The following is a 16,453-nucleotide window of genomic DNA, read 5'->3' on the forward strand; positions in this document are numbered from 1 at the left end:
GGCTTGCAATGAAGAGGTGAAAAATGAAAGGACTGTATTAGAAGTGAGATAGGGAAAGGGATAGATAGAATCAGAGACCAAGGCAGCTACGGGAAGAATTTGTGGTGTGAAGGAACAGGCTAGGGGAAAGGAGCAGTTGAAGCTCATAAGCAGCAAAGTGTGAAGGCTTGCAAGAAGATACTCACCCTTGCAGAGACAGCAAACTGGTAAGTGAATACTATCCACAAGGTGATTCTTTGCTTCTATAGTCTTGATGATACGACAACTGATCTACAGATGTCTAAAGCAACAAAACTAGTCATTCCTCTACTGTCCAATCATTGTGTTGAAACATCAACATACACTTCAGAGCAACCTCTATTTTCTCTTGTTCTTGTCTTTTTGCCTTCTTAAGCACATTGGACAAACAACAAATGGCTCAAAAGTGATGAGATCTATTTAAACGAAAAGTCATTAAACATTGGTAGACTGAACAATGCTCCTTGGAACAAGGAGCCATAATTATTTTCCTCCTTTGAATAACTCACAGCAGATAAAGATGAAAGACCTACTACATTTTCAGGAAATTTATTACTACTTACTTAGTGCACAACTTAAGGCATTGAAAATGGCTAGAGTCAGGAAGTTTTAAAGTCTGTGCTCTCAAAAGCAGAACCACTTAAAACTGCCTTTTGCACATTTAGGACTAAAATAAAAGCGCACTCCATGGACTATTGATTTATTTTGGCCAAGTGAAACTTTAGAGAACACATCTCATTATAAAATGCTTGTGGATGTTCTAGTTCGTGGTTCATTTACAGATGATTATAGCACTGTTATTTCATACATCAGTGCTTTGTAATAAACAAAAGCTTGCCCTGGAGGGGCTTCAGTTTAATCGACATTTCTTCCAGTTAAGTTCTGTTTGAAGATGGTGAGAAACTGCAGGAACTCCCTCAAGGACAATAGGCTTACAAGGACAGCCTATCGATTTTGTGAAAGCCTACAGGTCAGTTTGCCCATGTGAGGCCAAATGATGAGTTCTCCTCCCAGTAAGAGGATTTGCAAGGCTACAGTGTGTCTCATCATTTACCCGCTTCTTTGAAAACCAGGATTCACAGGGTCATTTCAAATGGCTGAAAGTGACATTTGACAGATGTCACATCAACTCACATTTCACATGAGCTCCCAAACTGACTACCTTTATGCTTCACAAGTTGTTGAGATTATTCTCCCAAAAAAACTTTTAAGATTTTTCACTAATGCCCACATAGTGCAGAGTGCTGCTGTAGATTAGGCAGTTCTCATGCTTTTTAGCTGCTAGAAATCGCCGTGGAGAGCTACTGCGCAGCTGCAGTGTGTGACTCCTGTTCCAGCGTGTTGGGGTGCCAGGAGTGGTGCCGGCACATGTCATCTGTCCTTAGCACAGCAGGGAGATAATGCCCTGAGAGATTTTACCTAGGGTTATAAACTGCAGTGGGGATGAGTCACAAGGAAAGAGCCACCCTGGCTGACATGCTCCATGATCTAGGGCAAGACATCTCTCTGTAAAAGTACAGCAAAAAAGACTTGATCACCTTTTGTTAAGTGTTTTTACAGCCTTGGACAAGAGGAATTACATAAATATGAAGGATTCACTCTATAATTAACATATGCACTGTCCTTTAAAAGCACTTCACACCACTAAAAGTCTAAAGAGTGCACCTGGACAATTATTTTTACATCACTGTAGGGTTTTAAAATTTTATCTTCTTTAATTTCCAGTGAAAGCACTCCTCCCATATTCATTCACTATTTAATTTTAGTTGCAATCTAAGTGCTATTTCTAAGATGTAATAGATTTGAAAGTTAAGTGGCTCCCTACCACACAACAGCATAAATCATGGAAAAAATAAACCCAACAAAATCGTAAATTCCAAATGACCCAGCTGGAAATCACAGTTCAGAATACAGGACACCCTCACAGGTCTCTGTAGACCCCTGCATTGGAGCCACAGCAAATACACACATATTTTATGGAGCAACACAAACAGCAGCTTCCAATACAAATCTCAGACAGCAAAGCCCCCAAACTCTTAATTTTCTTACATTATCCAACCACTGTTTGCCAGGTCCAGCAGAGAGAGTTCAGACTGAAATGCAAAAAACTGTAGCAAAAGAAATAATGGGAACTCACACCAAAGTACGAAGCGGTAAGGCTCTTGTTCTTCAAGCCTCTTTGGGAGCTTTCCCAAATTACTCACACGGCTGACGGTTTGCAAGGCAGGGTTGCTCTTTTTTAAACTGTTGGCCTGCCTCAAAGCCCTCTCTAAATGCAGTTTAGTAAGAGTGGATACATGCAGGCCAGCTCCATGATTGCCCAAGTTGCATTACATCCCGAATCAGCTAGCAGTAGCTTTCAAGCAAGTCAGGAGACGAGACGGAGTTTTATTCAAACCTCTCCATGGTTTTTATACCACTGTGTGTGTGCACACCCAAAGCGCAACTGAAGGTGAGGGCTGAAAAGGTCTCAAGAGTTTTCCTGTCCAGCTCCCCAGCGATATAAACACAGGTACATGGAAGAGATCATGTACTCAAACTGTATCCTCAACTAGTACCAGCAACAGCAAATGCCTGTCCTGGAACACTTTGTAGCTCCTTCTAAGTGTCTGAAATTGGGCAGCAGAAATTGTGTCCCCAGAAAGCACCATTATACACAGTCACTACATCTGTGCCTTTGATGTATAAGTTTAGTATAATCTCTAGCACCATACAGATGTTTTATATATATTCACAATAACTTGCTTTTGAAAAGCAGGAACAAGTTGAAAGTTTCATAGAAATGCCTTCACCCTATGCATCTAGTTTTCTCATGAGTCCATATCTGCATTCTCACTCTGCTATGGTTGGATTCAAATAGCTTAAACAGCTTCCAGCGATGCCACATCACGTGTTAAGCGTTACACTGAGCAGTCGGAAGCAAAGATGTAAAGAGGAGGAACAGGAGGTGCCACTTGGCTGGAAAATGAGCCAGGAATCAGAAGCCAGTCAGGGAAACAAATTGACTTCTGCTGAAGAGGTGGGTTTTTTATTAAAAGATTAAAAAAAGCAGATTGTCTGGCTGAAAAATGAACAGGTGGTGACTCTACTTAAATTCTGTTTTGAAGCATAGCCCAGGTTCAAGAATGAATAGAAATGATTGCTGAACTGTAAAAACATAGCATCAGCATCAGCATCAGTTATACCCATCAGAATAACAACTCACTGTGAGTCTTCGCCTTATAGTTACACCGAGACACGGTGATATGAGGAAGTCTGTTGCAGCAGACAGATGTCTATAATGAAAGTCACAGACAACGACAGGTTGTGGCCTGATGCTAAATTTCACCGAGCTGATCTCTGTGAATTCAAATGGGCCTTAAAGGATATCTCTTTCCAAAACTCTTCGTATGGAGTGAGGGATGGCGAGTCGGTGCCTGTGCTTTTCTTCTAACAGGACAATGCTATGGATCTATGGTAAGATCAGCAGTGGGGGAATTTGTGTCAAAGTGATGACCCAAATATTCAAGATGAGATTTAAGTGACCTGCCAAAACCCTCCATCTAAAAAATAGGATTCCCATGCACAAACTGGACTGGCTAGAGGAGATTTTTGTCTTAAAACATCAGTCTGATCAGTTGTGAAATAAGATGCCCAACGCCTTAGCCAGTGGCCACATGATTCACGATCTCAGCAGACAGATACACGGGTTGAGTAAGGGAAGACTGTGCATGATGGACCAGCAGGCACTGAGTCTTTCTAACCACCAAGGGTCACTGTTGATTCACTCAGATGAGGAAGTACTGGGGGGAGAAAGTACTTTTGATTATAATAACAAGAAACTGACTGTCTGAGAAAGCCCTCCAATCCCTAAGGTGCCTGTCAATGCTTGATGCTCTTCTGGGATACTTCCCATGGCAACAGCACTCCTGACTGCAGCTCACAACCACTGAGACAGGGTGCACGCTGGTTGCAACTGCCCTTCAGTTACAAATTTCTCCTCAATCATTTGCATCTCACTCCAAAACAAAGTGTGCTAGCAAGATCCTTAACTTAGACATGCTCACAGACACCGACAGCAACTTGTTGACAGTGTCTGACCTGTCATCCCCAAGGCATATATTAACCATTAGCAAATCTCAACCTGGAATCTCTAAACATTCATCTTTCTTTGTACAGGCTAACAAGGGGTCACAGGACCCTCCTCTCTGTTGCCACAGATAAGGACAATTCCCTATATTTTTTCCTTGGGAATAGCCTCTTCTTGGTTTCTGACTTTTCCTCCTTTTAGGATAGTTCTCAAAGCTCTGTCCACTGGACTAATATCAGCCAGTTTCACTACTCAGCCTTACATTATCTTCCTTCTTGTTCAAAGAACTGCTATCATGTCATCATATCATTTAACAAAGGAGGAAAAGATGATTTTCAGCACCAATTTACTGTATCTCAGGCCCTCTGTCTTCAAATGTCAGGGGGAGAGAACGAACTTCAGTGTTAACGAGACAATGGGCTAACGCACGCAGCAGAGCCCTGCGTTACCTGAGAAGGCAGCAGCACATCTTATATACGTGTAGCATCTCAGCTTTTTTTCCTTTTTGAAAAGGAACAGTGTGCAGCCAGAAACCACCCAAATAAGACTAATTTACACACTCTGGAATAATCCAGCTGCTATACTGCAGCTTCGCATCTGCAATTGCATGCTGCAGTCTGCACAGGCTCTGCAAACATTAATTAGGCTTCAGGATATCTCGCGCCTACAAAGACTCCAGCTGCAGTTTGCTCACACCAGGCTGGGGAACTGGGCAGGATGCCCTGCAACAGCAGCTCCAGGTTGAGCCACACCTGGATATCAACACTGTAAAGGTGAGAGAAGCATGTGGGAGAGCTCCAAGCAATCCCTGCTGTCACTGAGGCAGAGGAAGCAGCACGTGAACCAGGGAAAGGAATCAACCACCAGCCACGGAGAGAGACAGGCAGGTGAATGAAGACAAAAGCATTTTTAAAAAGCTTGTACAGAGCAGAAAGGGTTGCGGGAAAAGCAAACTAAAATTTAAGAATAAAGGGAGGGAGCAGGAAATTGCAACTGGCTGGGCAAAGGCAGGGAAACTGATAAGAAAATACTGTGTTTGATGGGGTCAGGAGAGAAACTTTAGGTTGAAGGTACACAAAAGTTGCTAAGAGATCAAGGGCACAGGGACTGAGGCAGAGCTATAGGAAAAGGGGCCTGACACTGTCTGTAGGGCCACACTGCAAAAAGGCAGGCTTGGAACAAGAACAACCTAGAAAAAGAGGCAAAAGACGTTGCTCTTGGGAAAACAGGCATATGCACAAATCCTGCGCTCCAGTAAATATCCACCTCCTGAGCGGGGTGAGTCTTACTGCCTCGCTGCTATCAAACTCCTGTGCAACCTGCTGGCAAAGCATCCCAAAAAGAGCACTCAGTTATATAATGATGAACAAGTTACAGAATTTGTGTCTTACACTTCTGTGGATGCGAAGTCACTCATATGGGCCTCCATCTCCACCAGAAGACAAGTGGCTAACTCAGCTGCAGGTAAAGGCAGGCAGTATCAGCTTCTAGGAAACCTGCTGCAGGAATTGGTGTTAGTGCATACGCAGCCACCTGGGATCATTAGTCAATCAGGAAGATTGGCTGGATGAATATTCAAAGCCCAATACTCAGAGGACAGCAGGTAACCCAGCCTCCTTTGCTGTAAATCTTCAGAAGGAGTATGAAGGCAGCAAACTATCTTTAACTCTTCATATTAAATTACACATTCATTAATTACATTAAATATTTCCTGCACGTTTTCGCTATAACTTAACGTCATTCATTTGCATCTCTGTTGAATTAGGGGACAACTTGGTCAGGCACAAAAATCCCATTTACCCAGCAATGGCGTGATAGCTGCTTCACTTGAGATCACCCCTTACGAAAAGGTGTGGCATGTTAACGCTGGGGCTTCAGCCCCTGCCCTCCACACATTCACGTGCTTGCTTAACGCCGAGGCCCTCCATGGCCATTAACAGGGCTGCTCATGGGAGGAAGCCAGACCCACGAGCATGGGCCATATTAAAGCTTAGCTGAGGGGGGGGGGGGGGGGGGGGGAAGGATCAGTTCTGGGGAGCCAGGGCCAAGCAACTGCAAGATAAAACAAATACGGAAGTTTACTCTTGAATCTCATACAGACTCACACCTACAGTGCAAGTGTTGGAACTTCCCTCTCCAGGGGCAGTCAGCCGCCACAACTTCGCGTCCCGAAATGGAGCGAGGAGCTGTGGGTCAGCACCTTCCGCTGACCCCTGCTATAGCGTCAGGGCTGCACCGCACACACGTCTGCGGAACTGCTCGGCTGGGATTCAGAATGGCTCAGTAACAAAACAGGGCTTGAAAAGCAACTCTGAGCCCGATGATTAAGCATGTAGACAATAAACGTTCCTTTAGGAAATGACAAAATAAAGTGTGAGCAAGAAAAGTGCAGAGGTTTAATTAATTTGTATCCATTTACTGATGGCAGACTATTCGCACCATGCCAGGAGCCTCCCTTCCATTTAACAGTACAAGAAAGGCAAAGTATTTCTGACCTGCTGACAAGGTTGTAGCTGACACCTCAAGCATAGTGGACCTAAGTAAAGAAAGGGAAAATGTTACTGTGGTTGTTACCACAAAGACTTGAAAGGCCGTAGTCAGCAGCACAGCAATACTCTGAAACGTATGCTACGGAGGGACTGTCACCATAAAAGTTTCAGCTGTAAATATTGTCTCTGCAGTAGCAGAAAATGTTTTGTGTTCATTGTCCTAATTGAATTTAAAAAAAACCAAACATCAATCAGTCAGACTATATACATATACACACAAACACGCACACACATAAATCTTTCATCACTTGGGAATGTTTCCAGCTTTCAATGTCATGTCTTGAATTAACACTGCAGATCATCTCTCTCTCTGACCTACCCCAAAGCTCCAGCAGATTGTGCAGCACTTGTATTAGCACCCACCTGGGATGGACAGAAGGGGAAGGTGGCGAGGGAAAGACAGCAAGGGGCACAGCAAGCTCACAGACCATTTGACTCTCTCACCAGCTGCTGCCACCCAACTTTTGCACAAGACTGAACTAAATTCTGCCTTCACAGTCATACATGCACAACTCAACTTCACTGTGAACGGTTCACATGCACATGAGGACAAAATTGAGTCCAAAGTGATACAGAATGGCTGTGCCAGTCACTGGAAGAAAATGCCCAGCTACACAGTGCTGAAAGCTACATTTGAAAAACACATCGGCCACCCAGACCTAGGTGCTGTCATCCATCCAGTCCCCTACTGTCATGATCAGCTGTTCTGTAACTGGCTGCACCTTGCCGTGAGATGGTTATCAAAACACATCTGAAAACAGAAGATCAATGAAGATACAGAGCGGGCAGCTTCTGCCTCTGCAGCAACATTCATCAGCTGCAGCGCAGAAACGCACACCAATCATTTTGTATAACAGTCACCTTAACAAGGCTTTATCACAGCATCCCTATCTCTTGATGTCAAAAGACACACTGACAACCCAAATATCCTTTATATAGCCACAGAGACATCAGCCTCAGACAATATTTGATTCTGCTAACATTATCTCTTAAGCTTATTTTGGATTTCACAACACATCTACACTAGAAATGCAAATACCTAGCAACGTTATCAGCCGTCCTGGTGGATGCTACCATGCTGCTTTCTGTGGAGGGATGGGAGGAAGGGAAGAAGTCCCAGAAACAACACTTGCTTTAAGGCTCTGAAGCAGTCAGAAAATCTTTCTGACAAAACCCAGTGAAATGTGCATCTACTTGGAAGAATGAAGGCTTAAGTCCCCACCTCCCAGCGCAGACTACTTATAAAATTATGCCCCAGCATTTATTTGTAGGATTATGGGAGTCCTGAAGCAGGCATTAATGGAAGACTTCTAACTTGGAGAGCAAAAAACAGAGCACAAACAGCATCTCTTTGCTATTCTGTTTCAACATGTCTACATCTTGTCTTTCCTTCTGTAAGATGTTTGTTTCTCCAGGGTAAATCAAACTTCAAGCTCCGTTCAGCTCATGGACCTTCCACAGGATCATCAATAAAGGCTTATGCATAACGAGTCATCTTAACTACTGGATCATGCCTGCTTTAGGACCAGAGTACTACTATACTTATATCCTTAACACATTTTCAGGTCATTAAGGTAAAGAAATTAGGAAGAGCATCTTACTGAAATCCCTGTGAAAACTAGACATAGCGACCATTCATTCAGGGCCCTACGATGCAGACACATGTTCTTTCTAAATAAAAAGATCACCGAATCTGTTCACAAAGGCCTTGTATCAGCCACTGGGAACTGAAAACTCTACGCCATTTAAAGGCAAATGCATCTGAACAAGAGAAATTTGAGAGCAGAAGCTGCTAAGCACAAGCCCCTGTTTCCCCAGCAGAGTGTTGGGTGTTACTTGAGGCCACGCCGACGCACACCAAAGCGGGTAAATGCCTGTGCTTACGGACTGCCTGTCAGAAAAAACTTACTGCTGGTTATCTCCTGGGCCAAATTTGGATTTGGAAAATGACAAAGCAGAAGTGAGCAGTCAATATCCCAGAAGATTTGTGAATGAGAGAGACAGTTATAAGCCCAGATAGACTTGGGGGAGCCATGTAAATGTATTACAAGCACCAAGATTTATATTAATGCCTGGAGCTGACAAGGTCTCTCTTCTTATTTAATTGCCCACTCATGACTAAGTTAAGAGAGTCCACGTGGGACCATGACGTAAAGATGAGTAGCTCTGTCTAGCCTCAACACTGAACGCAATACAACACTAATATAAAGAGCAAATCTCCCAAGCACAGATCACTATATTATCAAGCATTTGCTGACAGCTAAAATAATTCAATTTAGGGTGGAAATATACCTCGCAGTGCACAGACGGACTGGCCTCTGCACACTAATCTGGCAATAATCTTGCTAGGAAATTTGCTACTGAAAACTCTTCCCTTCCTTTTTGATAAATGCAATCTTGTGCTACTTACATTTGTTGAAAATGCTGCTGTAGAGATTCCTGCCCAACTTAAAGCTACAATCACAATAACTCCTATGATTCTCTCCGTTGCCATGTCCTCCCCATTCTCCTGTGTTCTTCATATCCATTTATTGCCTCTGACTTGACTGCAAGCTCTTTAGGGCAAGGCCTCCTGGATAATAAGCCTTTGTGTAATACATTATTGATGTCCATGCGGGCTTCTAGGCACAGCTGTGATACAAATCCTAAATGACAGTGGTAAGACAACTACTGGCATGAGCTTAAAAGCCAAGCTGAGCCCTTTAGAAAAGTCTGGCCTCAGTGATAAATTTAGGTTTTTAAATAACCCATAGTCCCAGAGCATTCGAGTGACTCATCTACACCAATTAATTTATTCTTACAACACCTAGACTAGACAGGGAAATCTAAGCTCCCTCACTTCATGACTTTGGGATACTGAAGGATGTGCAAAGAGAAGGACTTAATGCAAGATCCGCAGCCTTTCATCTTAGCCATGAGATTATGTTTTCTCCCTTTGGGATCGACAGCCTGACTCCTGATCTCAAGTCACCCAACATCATGCTTAACACATCCTCCCAACATTTAAGAAGCAGTATGAACGAGCTGCCTCCAAAGAGCAACATCCCTTCTTAAGCTTATGAAACAAGGTCAATGAAAGTTGGAATAAGCAGGTGTTACCCTCCGCTTTCCAAAAGGGATAACACATTTAAAATGTGTGTTACTTAAATCGTATATGGGTAGGTGTGAGCAAAAACTTCAGATACACAGTATACATGTAATATTGGGAGAGATGGGATCCAAAACATTTATTTTTCATCTTTAAACCATATTAAGTCTCTTCCTGACACTGCAAAAAAGAAATGAACCTCTCAATTTATCCTCACAGCACAGTATTAAGCAGAAAAGTTTTAGCTCTGCTTTACAGATGAAAAATTGACATATATTGACTTAACTAAACATAAAAGAGTGAAACATCCAACAAATCAAACAGCCCATCTGGCTGAGTACTTTTTGATGCTATGTAACAAGATGAAAAAGCAAATAACCACTGAAACACACATCAGGCAAATGCCTATGTGGGAACAGCCAGGAGCGCTGTGCAAAGGCTGGGCAGCCTTGACCCTCAGCCCTTTGCCCAAGTCTTCGACCTGGGTCCAGCTGCCACTCTCCCATCGACCTGACCCAAGCCTACCATTTTTTCAGTCCTATTTCTGAAAGGACTTATAATGATATTTCCTTTCTCTCTTGCCCATCTAGATGCTAAATTCTTCAACATCACTTACAGCATGTTTGTACGAAACACAGTGAAATGAAATCCCCACCAAGAATGAGGCTATCAAGCTGGGTCATGGCAAGGATGATCATGGCTTCAAAAGCAAAGTGACAGTAGAATCACCCAGTTCTCACAACTACACGGGTGCATAATTACAGTTTATAGCGTATTTGTGCAGTCCAGGTGTTTGCCCAAACGTCTGAGGATTAATTATAAGCACTGCATTAAGACAGCCTCGCCTGCACCCCCATTAAGACCGCATATGAGTGCTATGAAATACTACGGCGCTTTGCAAGAAGGAACTGGCATTTGCAGAGAGCAAGCACGGGTAACGTGCAAGGCATCACTATAATCGGGCATCTCGTAACCGCTGCGGGGCACATTAAGCCATGTCAGTGAAGACACAGCCACAACGATACTGTGATGTGACCTCCAAACCCTGCACTACCTTCAGCCAGCGCCAGCTTAGTTTTGTGCCAATTTTGGATGTAGAACTCATGGCTTGACCTTAATGAAGTTACACATTAGCTCTGTCGTTTCCTTGAACACAATGAACACCTTGGAAGAGGAAAACGAACTCAAACATAAAACAGAGATCCCCTTTACTGGCAAAATCTATGTGAAAAATAACTCTGGGACAGAAGAGAGCCTCCTCTCTTCTAGAGAGCTTCAGCTGGTACCACAAGGCTAAAATGAGTTAAGTCCAGAAAAACACAGACTATAAGAAACAATAGATTGATTGATTACTCCGCATTTGGCCACTAAAGGCATTGAAATGGTTAACCTTGTGTGAACCCAGAAAGTTCCAGAGTGTCTGACTACACAGAAATAATACTCAAAGGAAATTTATTTTTTTAACTATAGTCTAGTGGGCCTGAAAACTGCCATTGCAGAGGACAGCCTCTTTGTAGGGGCTTCGGGCTCTTAAATCTGCCACGATGCTGAGGAAGGGAATGAAACTGGTGGACTTCCGTGGGGGGTTCACTTTCATTTATTTCTAAAACAGATGTCATTCCGGCCTCCTCCCAACTTAATGACATATTGCATTTGGACTCCAAAGTGAAGGCACAAAGCCCAGCAGAATAGGGAAGAGAAAGAAGATATGTAACAGAATTGAGAAACTAGCATTTCAAAGCAAAGCCTAACCAAACGCTGATAAAATCACTTCACCAAGGGCCTCAAAAATAAAGGGCTTCAGCTTACCAGAGAAAGCAAAACCTTGAATCATTCAAATGAAATCCTCAACCGGGCAAAGTTCACTGTGGTTTTGTCAATTATATCAACAGGGTCAGAATTAGCTTTGTTATGTGTTGAAATGCACTAACCTTATTGGGATGCTCTTCATTGTAAGGATTCCAGTTAATACTCTGAAAATCTAATCTGAATTCTGCCTCTGCACATCACAATAATGCAGTTGCAGCAACAACAGAAAAGCACAGTATCTCAGAAACCCACAACTCATCAAAACAAGCGTTTCTGCTGAAATCTTAGGGTTTCATAAAATCAAAACAATGTTGACAATATTAAAATAATATAAATACCGGATACAAGTCATTTCACCCCACAATGTTTCCAGAAGAAAGAGGTGTTTGCTCACTTTTCATTTGTAAATTACTTTCAATTATTTTATTCATTATTTTATCCATTAATTTATCAAGTATCCATACTTTTTCTCTGCATATTACATTTACACTTCTGATGTCAGAATCTAAATGAAATATTTCAGTTTTGAAAACTGAAATAAAAAAAATACAGACTCTAAGTCAAATATCTCCCTATACACACAGGTGAGGCTACGGACTTTTCCTTTGTGAAGTCTTCCAACATTTTTAAGTCAGTAGGAAGCAGAATTCTTAACAAATTTTGAAAAGCCAGAAGAAACTGGCTTTCCAACCTCCACATGGCTGTTTCCACATCCCTTTGCATCCACTGATTTTAAATTAAGTTCAAGAGAAAGAAAGGTGGGCCATTTTCTGAAGGTAACAAAGAAAAAAAAATCCAGAAATGCAAATTTTAAAGGTGATTTTATTTTTTTAACTAATAGTATAACTGACTTCACACAGCAACTCTAGAAAGACACTTCAAACTTCTAGAAAGAGCAGCATCCAAGGCTCAGAAGACAGTGTGCAGTTTCCTTGAGTTGAGCAGCCCATGAAAGCTCCATGGGGAAATGTCACATTTAACAAAATAAAGCAAGCGGGCAACTGTGAAATAAGAATGCTTCATATTCAAGAAGAAAAGTTCAAATAATTAAAAAAAAAAAAAACCACCACAGAAGAGTAAAGTTAACCAACTAAATTTAAAGTTTTGTGTTACGTTGCAATTGATCTGTCTCAGAGATAACGGTTTGCATCAGCTGTTGAGTAATTAGGACTGCAACTAGTAACGAGCATCTCAGCAGCTGCTGTTTTGTCCAGATACACATTGTATAAACGTCCATAGAGAAACACAACAGGGTTACCACAAGCTGCCTGTCTGAAAACACCGCACCTACACAGTCACTGCTCCCATTCAGACAGGGATTATAGCCACACAGATGGACAAGTGATCTCAGCAGACAGTATGAGATAGCACGTCGTGCTGGCAGTCAGCAGAGCCACAGCCAGAGCCGGCCCAAAGCAAACATCCCCGAGCCAGACACCAACGTGGGTGCTGAGCCCTTTAGCTGAAGGGCAGCCAGCGGAGGGCTGTGATGATGGTTAGTGGACTGGAGCATCTCCCGTATGGGGACAGGCTGGGAGAGCTGGGCCTGCCCAGCCTGGGGAAGGGAAGGCTGAGAGGGGATCTCATCGATGCACACACATCTCTCCAGGGCGAGTGCCGACAGGACGGGCCAGGCTCTTTGCAGCGGTGCCCAGCGACAGGACAAGGGGCAACGGGCACAGACTGCAACACAGGAGGTTCCTTCTGAATGTGAGGAAGCACTTCTTCACCTTGAGGGTGACAGAGCGCTGGGCCAGGCTGCCCAGAGAGGCTGTGGGGTCTCCTTCCCTGGAGACATTCAAACCCCACCTGGACGCGACGCTGCGCACCCTGCTCTAGGTGACCCTGCCTTGGGAGGGGGGTGGACTAGAGGATCCCCAGAGGTCCCTTCCCACCCCGACCCGTCTGTGGCTCTGTGAAATCCACATCTATGAAGCTGTTCTATTGTACTTTTTATATATACACATATAAATACATACAGATAGATAGATAAATACCTAAAGAGTACAGGAAATGCATTGTGGAATCACTTAACATGAGACCCTGAAAGCTGGAATTCACTGCGCTTATGCGATTCATAAAAAGTGCAGTGAAAACGCATTAATCACTTTTTCAACAGCTTCTCCTCACTAACCCTTAGTACATGGAACTAATAATTTTTTTGCAGAATACGAGCTTTATTCATAGAAAATACATATTTATACAAATTATTAATTAAACCCTTCTCAATATCTACCATACCTGAAACATCTGGCATTTTTCTCTCTTAACAGTTCCACAGACTTGGCATTTTAAGCAGTTAATTAAAGTAACTCCAACTGTCAACAGTACATCATGTTTTGTGCCTTTAGATGGCTGCAAATGTAATTACTAGAGACAATCCATCAATCGCTAACCCCTAACCATGTCTATTGTGACACAGAGGCTCAGAGAGGACATCCCTTCCTCTGTTCCTTACCATCTCCTGCACACTTACGCTGGTCTACAGGACTGTATAGAGCACAGAAGACTGCCGGAAAGCTCTCATGAAATATGAAGTCATCTGCTTTATACAGCTCTCAGTGGGCAGCATGCATACAGTCTAAGCAACAAGAGCCTTCTAATTCCTATTCCTTGTCAGGAAACAAACTCCTAATAAAGGGATCACATGCTGTAAGAATGCTTGATTTATTTTATTCTCTATTACCAGAGATCAAGGACTAAGGGAAGAAGGCTAAATTTGTTCCCCTGCCGAGAAAAGGTTTCCTATATGTCTGGGAACTCCTACCGTTGATCACCAAGAGAAACTAGCATATATCTTTCTACACATTTCCAGTCCAGTGTTTCAAGCAGACCTCAGCCTCTGATTTGGGCTAATCCACTGGGGTTTTTTGCACTGTTCAAGGTGAAAATCAAGAAAGGCAACCAACAAAAGTGCTGAGGAACAGTCTGGTATCCAACAGGCTGTTAAAAAAAATAAAATTAAAACAGTTCCACATTTCAAATGGGACTGGGGCTTTGCAGGGCTAGGGCTATACTGTGGATTTCAGCCCCGAGATATACTCCGGCATAAGAGTGGTGGCTCACCCAGCAAGCAGAAAGCTGGTATGGCAACAGGAGGACAACGGGGGAGAAGTCAGTGCCAGGAGCTGCCAGGTATCAAAGCAGGTCACATGCTAGAATAAAAGGTATATACTGTCCCAGAGCAGAGAGGTTAGGAGCGACGTGACATTGGCGCTATGTCCACAGGTGATGTGGAACAGTCAGACTGCTGCATTTGCATGAGTGCTAGCAGGGTACTAGGCAGATACAATATCCAGAGTCTGTAGTAGAAAGGAGTGCTCCCTACCCCTTGCTTTCATAGACAAAAAGTCCTCCCACATAGTATAAAGCTGCAGTGCTTTCTGAAGCTCTGTCTGCGGGGACCCTGGTGTTGGCCTTTCCATTACACACAACGAAAAGTGTTTTCTCACCTCTGACACTGAAATGAGTCCTATTTCTGAAACAGCTGTCTTGCACCATTTGTCACTTAAAAGAAAGCCCTGAATAAATGGAGAGTACACTGACCTGTGGCTAAGAAAAATGTTGCTAAGACACACAGCTTAATTGCAACTGTCAAAAATGTATTTGTGCTCACTACACCTGATGAATCATCACCACACGCTTTCTGACTGCCAGACCAAACTGAGGATAACAGAAGTCTTGGAACTCAGCCACCTAGAAATCTTTAAATAGAAGTCTATAAATAGTAACAAACATCTTATATGGGCCTTCATGCAAGTATCTTGGTCAAATTCCTTGACATGGCACTAAAACCATTGCGCTCACTGTCTTCCTGAAGTTTCACAGAAGGGTCTTATCACTTCCTCCTCCCACCCTTCAAACTTGTATCATCCAAAACGGTTGTCACAGCCCCCCTCCTCAACTACATTTCACCAGGAAGATAAGCAAATTTTATTGGCTTATATTTAGTTTCAGTGTTTAACACTTGCAGTATGTGATCAGTGATTTCATCTGCAGGACTGGGCACGTAAAACATACCATCTTAAAAATAAACTACATTTCAGTGACTTCATGAGGAACTTTCTTGTGGGAAAAAAAGCCAACTTTATGTTTAAACTATGGTAATGCTATGAATCTTGTAATGGTGTTGCAATGGAGTACTGCAGATCCAGAGCTCAGAATAAGGAAAATCATACGTGTATTTGTCACCTGCTTTGACTAGATATTTTAGGCAGACTCAGAGATACAGTCATCGCAGCAGAACTCCAGGTTACTTCTCTAAGCATGATTAGGTTTTCCAGGTACAGCTTTGTAAGCAAGATGCCAAAAAAGCATACCAGGATACACTGAACTAGCAGGGACTTCTTTTAACACTAAATTTAAATTCCTTTCAGTTCTTTCATCTTTTTTTCTTCTCTCTTCAATCTCATCAAAGTTTGCCTATAGTTTTTCAGAGTTTATATCAATATGTAGACCTGGGCTATACAACCCCCAAATACCTTTCTAATGTCTCCCTCAGCATCCCACCTAAGCTTAAAGCAAGATCTGGCTACAAGTTTCCAGGGGTTTATGTGAAGTGCAATTACATTTCCATGAAGGTGAAGGAGTCTTTTATGTTGCACTTGAAATACTTTACAATGTGCAGTAATTATTCAATTCTTTTCAACCAGATCTTGGTCAAACTACACTTCACTGCTGATCTGACTGCTGTCAAGTATCTTGCTTCTGCAATAACCCATTTCATACAGCATGTTGATATGGTTTATGAGCTAAGTAAGGCTCTAACCCTTAAGAGTGCCCTTATACTCTTGATTGTTAATTCTTAAGGAAAGAAAATTTTCCTCAATCAGTTCTGCTCTTTTACTGATGAAAAAAAAAAAAAAATCTGTGCAAGAAACTAATTTACAGCCATAGCTCTTTCTCTTTCACAGCAGCATA

The 16,453-nt window shown here is 42.7% G+C and overlaps 1 protein-coding gene across 4 annotated transcripts in view; it reads right to left on the reverse strand.

The window, feature by feature from the left end:
* TSPAN4 (tetraspanin 4) overlaps positions 1-16,453 on the reverse strand; it is a 443,813-nt gene that overhangs the window by 329,435 nt on the left and 97,925 nt on the right. Inside the window, exon 3 of one of the 4 annotated variants that reach the window (XM_037401844.1) lies at positions 5,479-5,583. The exons of 2 other annotated variants lie outside the window; for them this stretch is intronic. The gene's annotated coding sequence lies outside the window, so the exon portion shown is untranslated. Of the gene's footprint in view, positions 1-5,478; positions 5,587-16,453 lie in introns of all 4 variants that reach the window. One more of the 4 variants, XM_037401843.1, reaches the window with a different exon arrangement.

The sequence above is a fragment of the Falco rusticolus genome, chromosome 10 (genome assembly GCF_015220075.1).
Source record: "Falco rusticolus isolate bFalRus1 chromosome 10, bFalRus1.pri, whole genome shotgun sequence".
Classification (NCBI taxonomy): Eukaryota; Metazoa; Chordata; class Aves; order Falconiformes; family Falconidae; genus Falco; species Falco rusticolus.